General features: G+C 43.7%; 1 protein-coding gene across 7 annotated transcripts in view; it reads left to right on the forward strand.

Moving 5' to 3' along the window:
* SYN3 (synapsin III) overlaps nt 1-14,849 on the forward strand; it is a 503,620-nt gene that overhangs the window by 76,236 nt on the left and 412,535 nt on the right. The window lies entirely within an intron of this gene.

The raw sequence follows: 14,849 nt of genomic DNA on the forward strand, positions 1-14,849 counted from the left end.
ACAAAAACTAAAAAAAGATGACTGATGACTAAGCTGATGGGCTGAGCTGTGAAGGAGCAGGATTGGGGAGATTCAGCTTATTAACATCACATGAGAAAAACCAAAAAGACCTAACATTTGAGTTGTGCACAGCTTAATTAGTGTGGGAGGAAAGGTGGTGTAGGGGTTAAGATCATGGCCCCAGAATAAGATAGACTGAAGATGGAATCTCAGCTCAGTCATATTTTAGCTGTGTTTGCTTTTACCTAAAACATCTCTAAATCAATGTCCTCACCTGAAAATGATGATTATAAATTTTATTCCCTAGAGTTATTATGTGAAAAATGAGTTAATGTAATATGCTAAGCATTGTTTCCGGCACATGTATTAGGTGCTCGATAAACTACAGTTGAGATTGCTACTCCCCCAAAACCTGATGCCACTTCAGGCTGCACTATCAAGGCACAGCAGTTAGAATGCAGGAAAGTGATAGTTCATACACCCCTTCTTACACACGTGCACACGCACACAAACACACACACACACACTGCTATGAGATACTCTAATAAGAGATGCAGTTGAGTGTCACACTGGAAGGAGGTTGCAGCAACCTTGAATGCCTTCTGAAAAGGGATTGGAGTAAAAGAAACTAAGACCAATGAGGAAAGAGGACCTGTTTAAGGAACTAGAGATGTTTAGTCCAGAGGAAGAAAAGTCTCTGATAGGTCCCAGTCTACTCTTTACAAATATCTACCACTTGAACAAGTATGGTTGATAAAGTAAGTTACCATTTGTTAAGTCCTTATGAGATAAAGGTAAATGCATTTTATAACTGAAGTATGTACTGTTATAACCTCCATCTTTCAGAAACTGAGATTCAGAGAGAGTAAGTGGCTTGTGGCTTGTGGCTTGCCTAAGGTTGCCCGGATAATAAGTGGCATGGGTCTGTTTTTGACCCAGTCATTCTGACTTCAGGGTCCTCTTCTTATCCACTATATAGGTTTTTCTTCCAGTGTTGTAAATATCAAGAACAATAACCAAAAGTATTGGTTAAAGCACTGGACATGCATAATCTTATTTCAACCTCACAATGCCTCTTTAAGATGGATACTTTGGGCTGGGCACAGTGGCTCATTCCTGTAATCCCAGTACTTTGGGAGGCCAAGGCAGGTGTATCACCTGAGGAGTTCAAGACCAGCCTGGCCAACATGGCAAAACCTCATCTCTTAGCTAGGCATGGTGGTATGCACCTGCAATCCCAGCTACTCGGGAAACTGAGGCACAAGAATTGCTTGAACCTGGTAGGCGGAGGTTGCAGTGAGCCGAGATTATACGATTGCACTCCAAGCTGGGTGTGACAAGAGCAAAACTCCATCTCAAAAAAAAAAAAAAAAAAAAGATGGGTACTTTGTCTCTTTCTGCAGCTAAAGAAGCTGGGCTCAAAGGTGTTAAACATGCAGCAGAAATGGGTGACTGAAGAGGAATCTGAACATCTTGAAGAGGTTTCTGTGCTGAGCACCACCCTCTATTGTTTCACTGGGGTTAGAGTTCAGTCTATTGGTGCAATCCTACAGGAAGATAGATTTCAGCTTGGTATATACAGAAACTCTTAAGTAGCGCTGACTGATGAGGAATGGGCCATGCCGATTCGGTAGGTAGGGCGCCGCTGTAGCAGAAACTGGATGGCTAACTTGGGGAATATTTCACAGGACATTAATGTGCTTAATAGGAGATAACCTTTATTAATCTTTTTCTTTTGGCGGGGGGGGGTAAAAGTAGTATATTCAAATGGTTAAAAATTGAAAAGCTACACAATAGTATGTGATAAAAAGATTGCCCCTACCAATCTAGTTCTCTTCCATGTAGTTAACTATTATCACTAGTTTTTTTGGCAACTTTCCAGAGAAGTTTTAAGTGAAATGAGCAAATACACATATATGCGTTTCACAAAGTGTAGTTGGTCAGAAAAACATAAACCATGCTATGTATTTCAGAGGGGAATTTAATAAGGAGGATTGATTACAAATGGATCAAAAGGGGAAATCATTTTACCCAGAGGCACAATAGTACTACATTTACTGTCACTGCCACTATTGTCACCAAGGAATCAGGAGCCTGTACTCTTTTTGTTGTTGTTATTGTTGTTTTGGTTAGTTTAGTTTTTGAGACAGAGTCCCCCTCTTTCACCCAGGCTGTAATGCAATGGTGTGATCGTGGTTTACTGTAGCCTCGAACTCCTAGGCTCAAGTGATCCTTCCACTTCAGCCTCCCAAGTAGCTTAGACCACAGGTGTGCACCAACAAGCCCAGCTTTTTTTTTCTTTTTTTAGTTTTTGTAGAGATAAGGTCTCACTGTGTTGCCTACGCTGGTTATGACTCCTGGGCTCAAGCAGTCCTCCTGCCTGGGCCTCCCAAAATGCTGGGATTATAGGTGTGTGCTACCACACCTGGCTAAATCTGTGCTCTCATTGAGGCTGCAAGAATTGCTACCACCTGTTCAAACTCCTGTAGCTGTTGGTGAAACTTCTGTAACTACTAACAAAAGCAGAATGGTTGCTGCCTTCTTCCTAGCTTCAATTCCTGCATGGCTTCCATTGGTAGAAATGAGCTGAAATCATGTGGCAAAATGCAGATTTTAGGTTTTCAGCTCCCATAGCGCAGGAGAGAATATGGAAGGATGCATGGCAATAGACAGTGACTGGCATAGTCTACCCCTTTGGTTGCTCGACATGTACACATGCCTTTCTACTTACCCAGACTCCTCTACACCTTCCTTTCCACTTAATATTTCTTGGCATTTATTCCATGAGAGTATATGCAGACCTGCCTCATTCTTGTTAATGATGGCCTGGGGTCTGTCATGTGGATACACCATATTTTGTTTTCCATAATTTTATGATTATAGATAATGCGAAACTTATGTGATTTCAAACATTTATTAGTGAATCTGTAGGATTCACTTCTAGAAATAGGATAACTTGTTCCAAAACATTGCAGGTAGTGCATGCTGTATGAAGAACTTTTCTTCCAGCTGCTGGAATTGCTACCAGAAAGTAGTCTTCATCTGTCATTCCCCCTTGAAAGTGCCTCAGGCGAGGAGAGCTGCCTCTCCCAAGGTCACGTCTCCTTCCTGGTGCCAGTTATATCCAATGACTGGCCATCAAAGACTATAATAAATGCCTGTCCCCATCACCCCAGTTTGGGATAACTCTGAAGGGCTATCTAGCTTCAGAGCTTCTTGCAGAGTTGCTGGAGACCTCTGCTGAGACTTCTGTGTGGCCCAACTTCTCATAGTCCTGCTTCCTTTCTTTTTTTACCCCTTCCAGTGATGGAGCTTCTAGAGAATTCCCTAATAAACCTCCCCCAGGATAATATCCATCCCAGGGTCTGCTTTCCAGAGAACCCAACCTGATATAACATATTTATAATTTTGATAGATATTGCAAAATTACTCTCCATAAAGGTCATGTAGAATTGATCCATAAGACTCCTGTGGTCTTGATTTCTAGGACTGTATGTGACCTGTGAGTTCTGGAGTCCATCCTGCACAGGATGCTCTCCTGGTTACAGCCCAGGCATGGATGTTGAACTCCAAAGTGCTCCATAATTTGATCTTCCTATTTGACCTCCTCGTGTTTGAAATTCACCAGAGCTTGGTGTTTCTCTGGAGGACTGAGTCAGACAGAACTCTAACCACTCTGATCCACTAAGCCTTGTTTTGTTAACACAATCCTGCAAGATTTATTTGTTTGGCTTGGCTTACCCTGACCTCAGACATTCTGTTTTGTATTATTTTTAAAAAGCGTGCAGGTCTCCATGGAGGCCTTTTTCTCTTCAAATCTAAGAACCAGCTGGGGGAATGAAAAAAAAGAAGCAGGTGAAATACTAGGGCCCATTAGCAAGTGTTTCCCTTCTTAACCATGGCATTGATTAATGTAGGTTTATCAGTGTCCTGGATCTACCGTTAGGCTCATCAACTTAAGAAGTCTACAGAAAATGGAGAAACAGTAACATTGATGATGGTAGCAAACTTTTCTTGAACATTTACTGTTTGCTGGGCGCCACGTTAAGTATTTTCCATGTAATAACTCATTCAATACACACAGTATGCCTGTTGCTGAGGAAACTGGGGCCCTTAAATAAATTGCCCAGCTACATGACACAGCTAGTAAGAATGCAGTGAAGCTGGGATTTGAACCCCGGTCTGGCTGACTCCAAGGTCCTACTTCTTAACCAAAGTACATCTATCAGAATATATATTGGTGATGAATTTGGCTTACAAAGCTTTTTGCCTTTTCCCTCTTAGCTTGAGTACGTATCCCACAGTCTCTTCCTGGCTCACCCCCTCTTTTGATTTACTGAGTAAATTACAAATTCATATGAGGTATTTTCCCAGCAAAACATTCCTCTTTTTCTGACTAACCCCAATGGTTCTTACTCATCATTTCGTTTCAAGTGATCCTCCTGTCTTGGCCTTCCAAAGTGTTGGGATTATAGGTATGAGCCACCAGACCCAGCTAAGCTGTACATCTTTAGACTATCTGGATAGTATCGGACTCTGAAGCCAGACCACCTAGGTTTGAATCGTGGCTCTGCCACTTCCTGAGTAACCTGAGGTAATTTAACTGTCCTGTGCCTCAGTTACCTCATGTAAAATAATAAATGCCCATATAATTGTTGTGAGATTGAAATACGTTACTCTATGAAGAAATACGTTTCGGTAAGACTGTATGAAGCATTTGAAACAGAGCCTAGCATATAGAAAGTGCTTAATAAATGTTATAACTATTTTTATGCTCAGCCTCACATCACTGAACACATTTGCTGAGTAATTTCTAGGCTTCAGTCTCTTGAATCATTCAGAAATAGGATATGATCCATGCACTAAAGAAGTCTGCAGTGCAGTCTGTGGGATAAAAAATATAAAAAGCTCATGCTTATATGTGTGTTTTGATTATTTACATGTATGTTCAATTATGTTTCCCATTAATATACAGCACTCAGTTGGCACCTGTCATACATTTCGAACTTCTCCTTGATAGTAGATAGCACAGATTCTGGACCTGAAGAAAAATACAATGAATGTTTGTTGAATGAATGTGTGAGTGAATTGAAGGTGTGACATAGTCATAGAAGGATAGAGCCAAGGAGTGTCCTAGGAGATTATCTAATCCAACTCCCTTGTTTAACAGCTGAAAGGTTTAAAGAGGGGAAGTTATTTAGAACACACATGAAATTATTGTTGGAGTCCAAAGTGTGGAGAACACTAGCTTTCATCTCCCAGGTCACTGCTTTTCATACTACATTTCTCCCCCTGCCCATGCCATCTTTTGTTTTTCCCTTTTAAGAAGCTATTAGTCCCAAGCAATGAGGGCTGAGGAATGCCAAGACCAAGGTTGAATGAGCTCCACTGATTCTAAACACAACAGGGGCTGCATTGCCCACTGCATGATCCTTTAGACTCTCCTTTCCTGCTGGAGGAGAGTACAGCATCCTGGTTTGGTGGCACTATTCAGCACCTGCAATGGAGATGAGAAGGAAGAAGGGATGGGAGTCAAAGGGAGTCCATCCTCTTACACTGGGAAACCCAGCTCAGAGTTCCTTAGCCTTTAGCTGCTGTGTTTGGAAATTCACCTTTCCTCACTGCCACTTCATCAGCATCAGCGCTGGTCCTTCTTAGTACCATCGATAAATGAGACTCCAGTGGAAACTAAGTAGATATTCTGAAGAACTGAGTAAGCCCTTTAACTTCTTGAAGGATGTATAACAAACAAAACTAACAGAGCTTGTCTTATCTGAACCTGTTCCTTCATTCAAGAAACACTCACTGAGTACCTGCTCTGTACTTTGTCCTAATGACAGAGCCCTCCACACTCAAAGAGTTCTTTATCTGGTAGGAAGATGGACATTGAAGGTGGTGACCATAATGTGTTGTGATGAGGGCTGTTGTAAAGATTTGTCTAGCCTTGGGATGTTCTTAGGAAATACCTCACAGAGAAGCTGATGCGCAACTGGGCTTGGGGACAAGAATTAGGTGAGGGTGAGTGGGTAAATGTGTATATCGGGCCCTCTAGCTAAAGAGTATGACTCAAGTCTCAGCTTGTCACATACAGGACAAATTACCAGGGTATGGGGTACATGAGAAGGAATGGTGGGAGACGAAGCTGACAAGTTGGAGGGCAGTCTATTCAGGGTGGGCTATTAGTGCAAAGCATGCAACTAAGAATTATGTCTTAGAGGCAGCATGTATGTATTGGACTTTTTAAGCCATGGAGTATATGATCATGGTTTCATTTTAGAATGCACAGGCTGCCAGTGGTCTTAGAAGATTTGCTGGATAGAAATGGTGGCTTGAGACTGGAGGCAGAAAAAGCTCTGGATTTGGTGCAGAAGATACCTTATCCTTGAATACAGTGCTTGGGTATGAGGCACATAGAAGGGACTTCATAAGTGTTAACTGAATGCATGTACATTCTCACCACTGTGTCCCTTTGCCCCTTGAACTATTCTCATACTTGTAATTCACATTTGAAACTAGAAGATAAGAGATGACCTATTTTCCTTAAGACAGAGAGGTTGGAATCAGACCCACATGATGTGTTTGAGTTGACATTTCTTGAAAGTGAGCCATTGCCAACTTCCTCTTGTTCACCACCTTAGTCCAGCCACTTGGACTGACCTATTTCATGCTGCACATTTCCACGTGCTCCCAATCTGCCTAATCACCAGCCTTGTGATTCTTTCATCTGTTGATGATCTCCCTCCCCATGCTCTACTGCCCCTGGTTACACCACTTCTCCAGCTTAGCCTTCAGCTTTTGCATGGCTACTCTACATTTTCTGCCAGCTTTGCTGTTATCTCCATCATTTGGGGTCTGGCCCACTCCCTGATGAGAGGAGTCCCCACTGGGCTCACCCCGGCCCTGCCAGCAGCCTCTGCCTGGATGTGCTTACACACTGGATTTGAGCCTTTGCATTTCAGTGGGAATCAAGGGTTATTAATTAACCTATGGTGGAACCTATTATAAAGCATCCCAGAAAACTGGAATGAACCAAAGGGACTTCTGAACTCACAGCAGGGAAAAATGCCTTTTAATTGACTTGGATGACTTCACTGCAAAAATCTGTCTGGCTGTTATGCTAAACTGGAAACTAATCTATTAGATTGTCTAAGGAATCTCCCAGCCCACTTGAAATAGTCTCCTGAGGAAGGGAGTGGGCTGACATATAAACAGGACTTATGCATTGAAATTGCTTCCCTTGGATCATACACAGTCTGGGCAGATTTGCTAGTCCCTCAGGAAGGAGCTGGGAGGCTGATATCAGAGAATGAGTTTATGTGCCCTACAGTGTCTATCTTTAATATCCCATAGGATTTTAGTAGTTCTAAGGCACTGTTTACTTTAAGATAGAATTCAACCTACACTGGACCTGTCTTGGTCCAGTCTTGGCCCCCTCATCTCATGGAGTTTTAGAGGGTGACATGAGAGAGTTTCCACTGGTGGTGTGTGAGGCAGATGATAGCTGTACAACCTGGGCTCTGAAGGGATTAATGATAATAGCCAGTGTCTAATCATATGCTTACTAAGTGCCAGGCACATGCTAGGCATTTTATATGGATTAGTGTGTTTAATACTCATCATCACTCTATGATGAGTAGGTATTATAAGTTACCCTGTTCTCCGGATGAGGAACCTGAGGCTTACCCAAGACCACACAGCTTACAAGTGGCAGAGCTAGAATTCAGAGTCAGTTTAACTGCAGAGTCTGTGTTTATGGTTCTTTTTATTTTTCTTTATTATTTTTTGAGACAGGGTCTTAAAGGGCTGGAGTGTAGTGGTACAACCAGGACTCACTGCAGCTTCCACCTCCTGGGCTCAAGCCATCCTCCCACCTCAGCATCCCGAGTAGCTGGGATGACAAGTGCACACTATGACACCTGGCTAATTTTTAAAAACATTTTGTAGGGACAGGGTCTCACTATATTGCCCAGACTGGTCTCAAAGTCCTGTGCTCAAGCAATCCCCACCACGTGGCCTCCCAAAGTGCTAAAATTACAGGTGTGAGCCATTATGCCTGCCCTGTTTATGGTTCTTAACCTTTATGCTGGCTTATCTGGGAAGGTGTATCCTGAAGAAGTAAAATCCAGGGAAGGCTTTGTGACTTTACTCTTATGCATAAAGTGCTGATGTGTGCATTAGACATGTTTTGTGGGTCTCAAGCTCTGCACACAAGGCCCTCTATGAGCTCACTCTGCCTGCCTTTCCCTCCTCAACTCCTCCCATACTCTACCTTAGACTTCGATCTCACCAAACTACTATGGTTCCCCAACGCCCACCCATGGTAATACCATCTTGTATTCCATCTCCATGACTTTGCTTATGCAAGTCTCTCCTCCTGGGACATCCTTTCTTAGATTTTGCCATAAATTCTTAAACATTAGTTCCAGCATGATGTCTGTGCTGCTTCCTCTGCCCACCTGCTTCTTCCAGCCAAGGTGAGGTGCCTCTTCCCTGTACTCTCACAGCACCTCATCCCTAGTGTCTACCCTGACACTTCCCAGATGATGTTGAGATTACTAATTTACCTGCCCCTCGCTCCCTGTAGACACTGGGGTCATTGGGAACAGGGACAGTATCTTTATTCATCCTGCAAATATTCATTGACTGCCGGTGTGCTAGGTGCTCAGGTTACAATGGAGATTAAAAACAGATGAACTCTCTACCTGATGGAACTTAACATCTAATGGCAGGGGACAGAAATTAATCATATTATCACTCTCGCTTTCTTACACACACACACACACATGCCATAATTACAAACTCAGGAGGTGTAAAAGTAGGGTACACACTGCTATGGTGGCCTATGTTGGGGAGGCTGACAGGGCACTCATTCAGCTACATAGTAGGTACTCCAAGAACCCAGACACCTAATCTGTGTTCAATATGTATTTCTCAAACTTATCTGAAGTAGGGAAAAATGAAAGAAGCTAAAGAGAAAAGCTTCAGTCTACTGCAAGAACCCAAAGATCCTTTTGCATGGTGAACAACACAAACAAAGCACTAGCCTTGCAGGAATCATGCAGATAAATCATTGATACATTACAGTACAGTGCAGGTAAAGTAAGATTTGACATTAACGTTTACACAGTGGGCAAGCCACCCTCTTAAGCAGTTTATCTGTAAACACATATTTAATTTTCATCACCACCCCACAGAGTAACGATGGAACTGAGACTCAGGTTAAGTGTCCTGCCCAAGGCGACAGTTAGGAGATGGCAGAGCTGAGATGTGGACCCAGATGCTCCAGAGCCCACACCACTGACCCCTGCATTGAGCACCTTTCTATCTCGTCTGTGGAATGGGGCCTGATCAAGGTGCAGTTCCTTGCTTGGGTCGTGCTGCTGGTTACTGTAGACTCAAACTACTATCTGCCCTTGTCTTCTCCTTGCCAAGTCTGACTTTGGACCTCCTATGGGGAAGAACTTGGCAATGATAAAAGGTCAGCACCAGACAGGAAAGGAAGCTAAATCCTATCATGGGGCATCAAGGGTTGTACTTGGGGAGTTCTGAGAATACAGTAAAGAAGGAATATAAACTGTTAGTTCAGTTATGTGCTTTTTATTGCCCTAATGTGTTTAACTTCTCAACATATTTCATCCTTCAGCAAGTCCTGAGCTGTAAGTCTCATTATTGTTCAGATGAGGAAATTGAGGCTTGGAGAGGTAAAATATAAAATAGGTCATTGCTTAGTTAATGGGAGAATAGTGATCATAACCTGTGTCTGCCTGTTTTCCCGACTCACCTGTTGCCTAGGTAGACCTGAAAAATGACCTGCTTCTTACAACCTAAAGCAATTTTTCAGATCTGTGTTCTCAGGGACGGTAGACAGCCTCTCTGGGTTTTCTGACCTCTCTTAATCCATGTAGCTGGAACCTTCCTTTCCTCCCTAAGCAGCAACCCTGAGGTTCATCTCATGAGCTAATGGGTGAGTTCTTGGCCTGTTTAAAATGGAACTGAACCAGTGTCCTCCCCACCCAGCCCACCTCAGAGCCTGCCTTCTGTCCAGACATGGAAGAGACGGGAAGGCTCTCCCCTCTAGTGCTGCCAGGAAAAGCAAGGGAAAGCAGAGGGGCCTGAACCTCCCCTTGCTGGGCCAGCCAAATGCCAGAAACCCCAAACTTTGCATTCATTGGACAGAACCAGATTTTGATTACTCGTCTTAATTTGCTTATTCTTGCACAATTGCTTTGGTCTCTCACGGGCTCCTTTAGCTCTCCACGGTGCAGGCTCCTCGATGTCTATGGGATGAAGGCCAAAGTCTTTAGGCAGCACCAAGGCCCTTCCTAACCTGGCACCAGCCTTGTTTTCTCACCACCTCTCTTTTCCTCTCTCTGCTTAGTGGTCCCATGAGAGACATTGGAGGAGGCAAATAATTAATTTAGAAAGTTTCTTGTTTATGGTGGCTTTCCCTCAAGTTCTACCTGTTGGTATTCAAAAATGTTATTTCTATAAAATGAATACCTATGCATCTGACCATTGGTTCAGTAATCCATTCATCCATCCGTCCACCCAACCATCCATCCATCCATCCATCCATCCATCCATCCATCCATCCATCCATCTATCCATATGCTTATATTTTCTCCATCTCTCTAGAACCTAACTCTCTCCCCAGGCTTCTGTTTTGTGGTCTCTAATCAGTTCAGAACTAGGTTTTCCTTCCCCTAAACACCTTCATTAAATTTAGTATTTTGGGCCAGGCATAGTGGCTCATCCCTGTAATCCCAGCACTTTGGGAGGCTGAGGTGAGTGGATCACATGAGGCCAGCAGTTTGAGACCAGCCTGGTCAACATGTTGAAACCATGTCTCTACTAAAAGTACAAATAAATAAATAAACTAACTGGGCGTGGTGGCACATGCCTGTAATCCCAGCTATTCGGGAGGCTGAGGCATGAGAATCACTTGACACCACGAGGCGGAGGTTGCCGTGAGCTGAGATTGCACCACTGCTCTCCAGCTTGGGTGATGGAGTGAGACTTGTCTCAAAAAAAGAAAAAATAGTATTTTGTAATGTCAATAATAGAGATAATAATGTCTTAAGCAATTTCTCTCTACATATATAAATGTATATACACATATACAAATCTATATATATATATATACATTTTTATGTAGAGAGAAATTGCTTGTCATTATTATTTATATATATAGACAGATAAATATTTATATAAAGAAAGAGAGATAGGCAGGTAAGTAGGTATGTAGGTAGCTAGATAGATGCCAGATACTCTGCCAAGATTTTACTGTATATAACCAAATTTTCTGCTTACAGTGACCTTGTGAGTTATCTGTTACTATTACACATGAAGAAATAAGGTTCAGAGAGACCCAGCAATGCAGCTTCAGAATTGGCAGAGCCAGGATTTGAACTTCTATCTCTCTGGCTCCCAAGCTGCCCATGGTCTGTAAAACACTGTATCCTCCTCACTCCCGCAGCTAACTCACCCCTCATTCCTGGGATCTCATCTGCTCTCCTCGTCATGCTGCTTCCGCATGGCGTTGGGTTTCTTTACATTCTTACCTCAACCACGCTCTGCATGTATTTAATGGGAAATTACGTTAAGATTCTAAAAGTAAATGGGCTCCTTCTCACTGATTCCTATTACTCCTATATAGTATTTTCTTTGTGTGGAGGAACATTTTTTGCTGCCTCAGTAGGAAGAAGCCATATTATGAGACACTTTAGTCTGACGGACAGAGCTGTGCCTAGAATCAGATGGACAAGTGCTTGAATCCTGGCTTTGTCCCTTGTTACCTGGGGAACTTCAAGGAAGAGGCTCAAGGTTCCAAGCTTCCATTTCTCTATTCACAAAATGGAGCTAGTAACCGCAGCGCTACTATATCCAGTACACGTTGAGAATTTGGTCTGTTTTAGTTAACACTAAGGGAACTTTTGTGAGATAAGAAATCTCAGTTGACTAATTTGTAAAAGGAGGAACTGGGAAATATACAGAGCATGTGCAACCTCCAACCCTCCCCGAGCCATGGCAGACACTGCTGCTCAATGAAGGCAATGCCTTCCAGCCCAGCTGAGGGGCGGCCTCATTATCTTTCTCTGCACAGCAGCCAGAGCTGGCAGCAAGACCAAACCCACTGGATGACCTGAAAAGAACTTTCAGTTCTCACAGGCTACTTAAACAGGATGGTAAATTATGGATAAGGTAGTTGGATCATGAGATGAGCTCAGTTGGTAAATATATGATGGGGGTGAAATCAAAACCCACTGATAACAAAACTCTACTTTTTCTAGCCTAGAGTGTCTACTAAAACAACTGTTTTCCAGCCATACTCCTTAAAGCCCTAGTGTACCGCAGAGGTGTCTGGGGTTGAGAACTGTTGGGCATCCTTGGAAGGATATATATATATATATATCTTAGGAATAAGCTTAACCTGGAAGATAAGCTTAGCCTAACCTGTCTCCTCTTCTGCATTAGTAGCTAACAACCACGGTGATTTTTGCCCCCCTCTTCACAACAGGAAACATTTGGCAATGCCTGGAGAGATTTTTGGTTGTCACAACAGGGGAAAGCTCCTGACATCTGTGGGTAGAGCGGCCAGGCATGCTGCTAAACATCCTGCAATACACAAAATAGCCACCTGCAACAAAGAATTATCTAGCTCAAAATGTCAATAGTGCCAAGATTGAGAAACTCTCTTCTAGACTCAACAACCCAAAACACATCTTTGTGCAAGAAGCCCCAGGGTACCCTAAAGACAGTTTATGGTGCTGTGGGCCTCACTCTGGAGAAACTTCACCTTCATTCTCTCCTGCAATTCCTGTTAGCAGCCTCAGGATAGCGAGAGGGTCGGGGCCTTATGCCCTGTTTTTACAGTTAGAGCCATTGAGGCAGAAGGGCCTGTGATTTCCCCCAAGATCCCACAGCTAGGAAGTTCTAGAAATGCAACTGAAACCCAGGTCCGTCTGACCCCATGCTCAGGACTATTTGTGACATGATCCATAACGGTCAGTGTGTCCCAGGTTTTGTACCCGGCAGCCCAGCAGAGACCTGTCAAAATCCTGAGGGGCTTGGTGGAAGCTGGGCAGAGCCTGTTTTTTTGTTTTGTTTTATTTATTTATTTAAAGATGCAGTTTTGCTCTTGTTGTCCAGGCTGGAGTGCAGTGACATGATCTCGGCTCACCACAACCTTCGCCTCCCAGGTTCAAGCAATTCTCCTGCCTCAGCCTCCCGAGTAGCTGGGAATACAGGCATATGCCACCATGCCTGGCTAATTTTGTATTTTTAGTAGAGACAGGGTTTCTCCATGTTGGTCAGGCTGGTCTCAAACTCCTGACCTCAAGTGATCCGCCCGTCTCAACCTCCTAAAGTGCTGGGATTATAGGCATGAGCCACCATGCCTGGCCTCGAGCCTGTTGTTTTAAACATGCCCAGGATTTGTTTTAGTTGAGCATGGAAGACGCACAGTCACATGCGTGACTGTCATGAAGGAAGGAGCTCTTATACTCAGTCCACTAGAAGGAGGAGGCACAGCATCCCATGCCACATGTAGGCAGGGGGCCCAGGGGAAGCACCAGGGTTGTTCACAGGCAGAGGGAATGATGGGAAGATGTGGGCAAGAGCCTTTATTGTGGATTTGTGGGGAGGAGTGAGCAAGGTAGGGAAACAGGTTTAGGATTGGTGAGTTTGAATTATTTCAGCCAGCCTTGGAGAGTAGGGGCTGTCCCTGGTTGTCTGGTACCTGTTCCTGGGGTGATCAGGGCAAGTGGGCAGTACCCTGCAGTGTGAGAGCCCCATAGATAGAGGAGGTGGTTAGGAGTATGAACCTGCATTGTTTGGTTTGCATTCAGAGGGCATGGTCCAGGCATGCTCTTTGGTATCTCCAAGACTTGGCTAACCTAGGAAGGGCAGTCTATCCAGGGCCAGCAAGGCCCAGGAGTCAAAGCATCAGAATACAGACAACAAAAGACAAAGTTATCATATCTGTCTAACTCTAAAGCCTCAGCACTGCTGCTTTCTAACAGTTTTTCAAAATAGAACACTTTTGTTTCCAATTAAATCTTATGTAAAATTCAATATTTAAGCAGATTACAAAATTTAAATTACTGCTCTGTTTGAGGCATAGCTGGAAGGTTCTAAACCTTTTGAGCCTCAAAAAGAAGTGTCTGAAGTCGGGCAGGGTGGATCATGCCTGTAATCCCAGCACTTTGGAAGGCTGAGGCAGAAGGATCACTTGAGCCCAGAAGTTTGAGACCAGCCTGGGCAACAGCATAGTGAGATCCTGTCTTCACAAACAAATTTTTAAAATTAGTCAGGCATTGTGGCTACTGGGGAGGCTGAGGTGGGAGAATTGCTTGAGCCCAGTAGATTGAGGCAGCAGTGAGCTGTGATTGTGTCACTGTACTCCAGTCTGACTGACAGTCTCAAGGAAAAAAAAAGTGTCTGAGGCCTCTCCGTAGGCTGCCTCTTGGGAAGTAATTATTTATTTATTTATTTTGAGACAGTGTCTCACTCTCTCACCCAGGCTGGATTGCGGTAGTGCAGTCTTGGCTCACTGCAACCTCTGCCTCCTGGGTTCAAATGATTCTTCTGCCTCAGCCTCCCAAGTAACTGAGGTTACAGAAGCTGAGATTATGCACCACCATGCCTGTGTTAGTTCATTTTCATGCTGCTGATAAAAACATAACCGAGACTGGGCAATTTACAAAAGAAAGAAGTTTAAGTGGACTTACAGTTCCAAGTAGCTGAGGAAGCCTCACAATCATGATGGAAGGCAAGGAGGAGCAAGTCACATCTTACAGGGATGGCAGAAGGCAAAGACGGAATGTGGAAGACACAAAGGCAGAACCCCC

Source organism: Callithrix jacchus, chromosome 1 (genome assembly GCF_049354715.1).
Source record: "Callithrix jacchus isolate 240 chromosome 1, calJac240_pri, whole genome shotgun sequence".
Taxonomy (NCBI): Eukaryota; Metazoa; Chordata; class Mammalia; order Primates; family Cebidae; genus Callithrix; species Callithrix jacchus.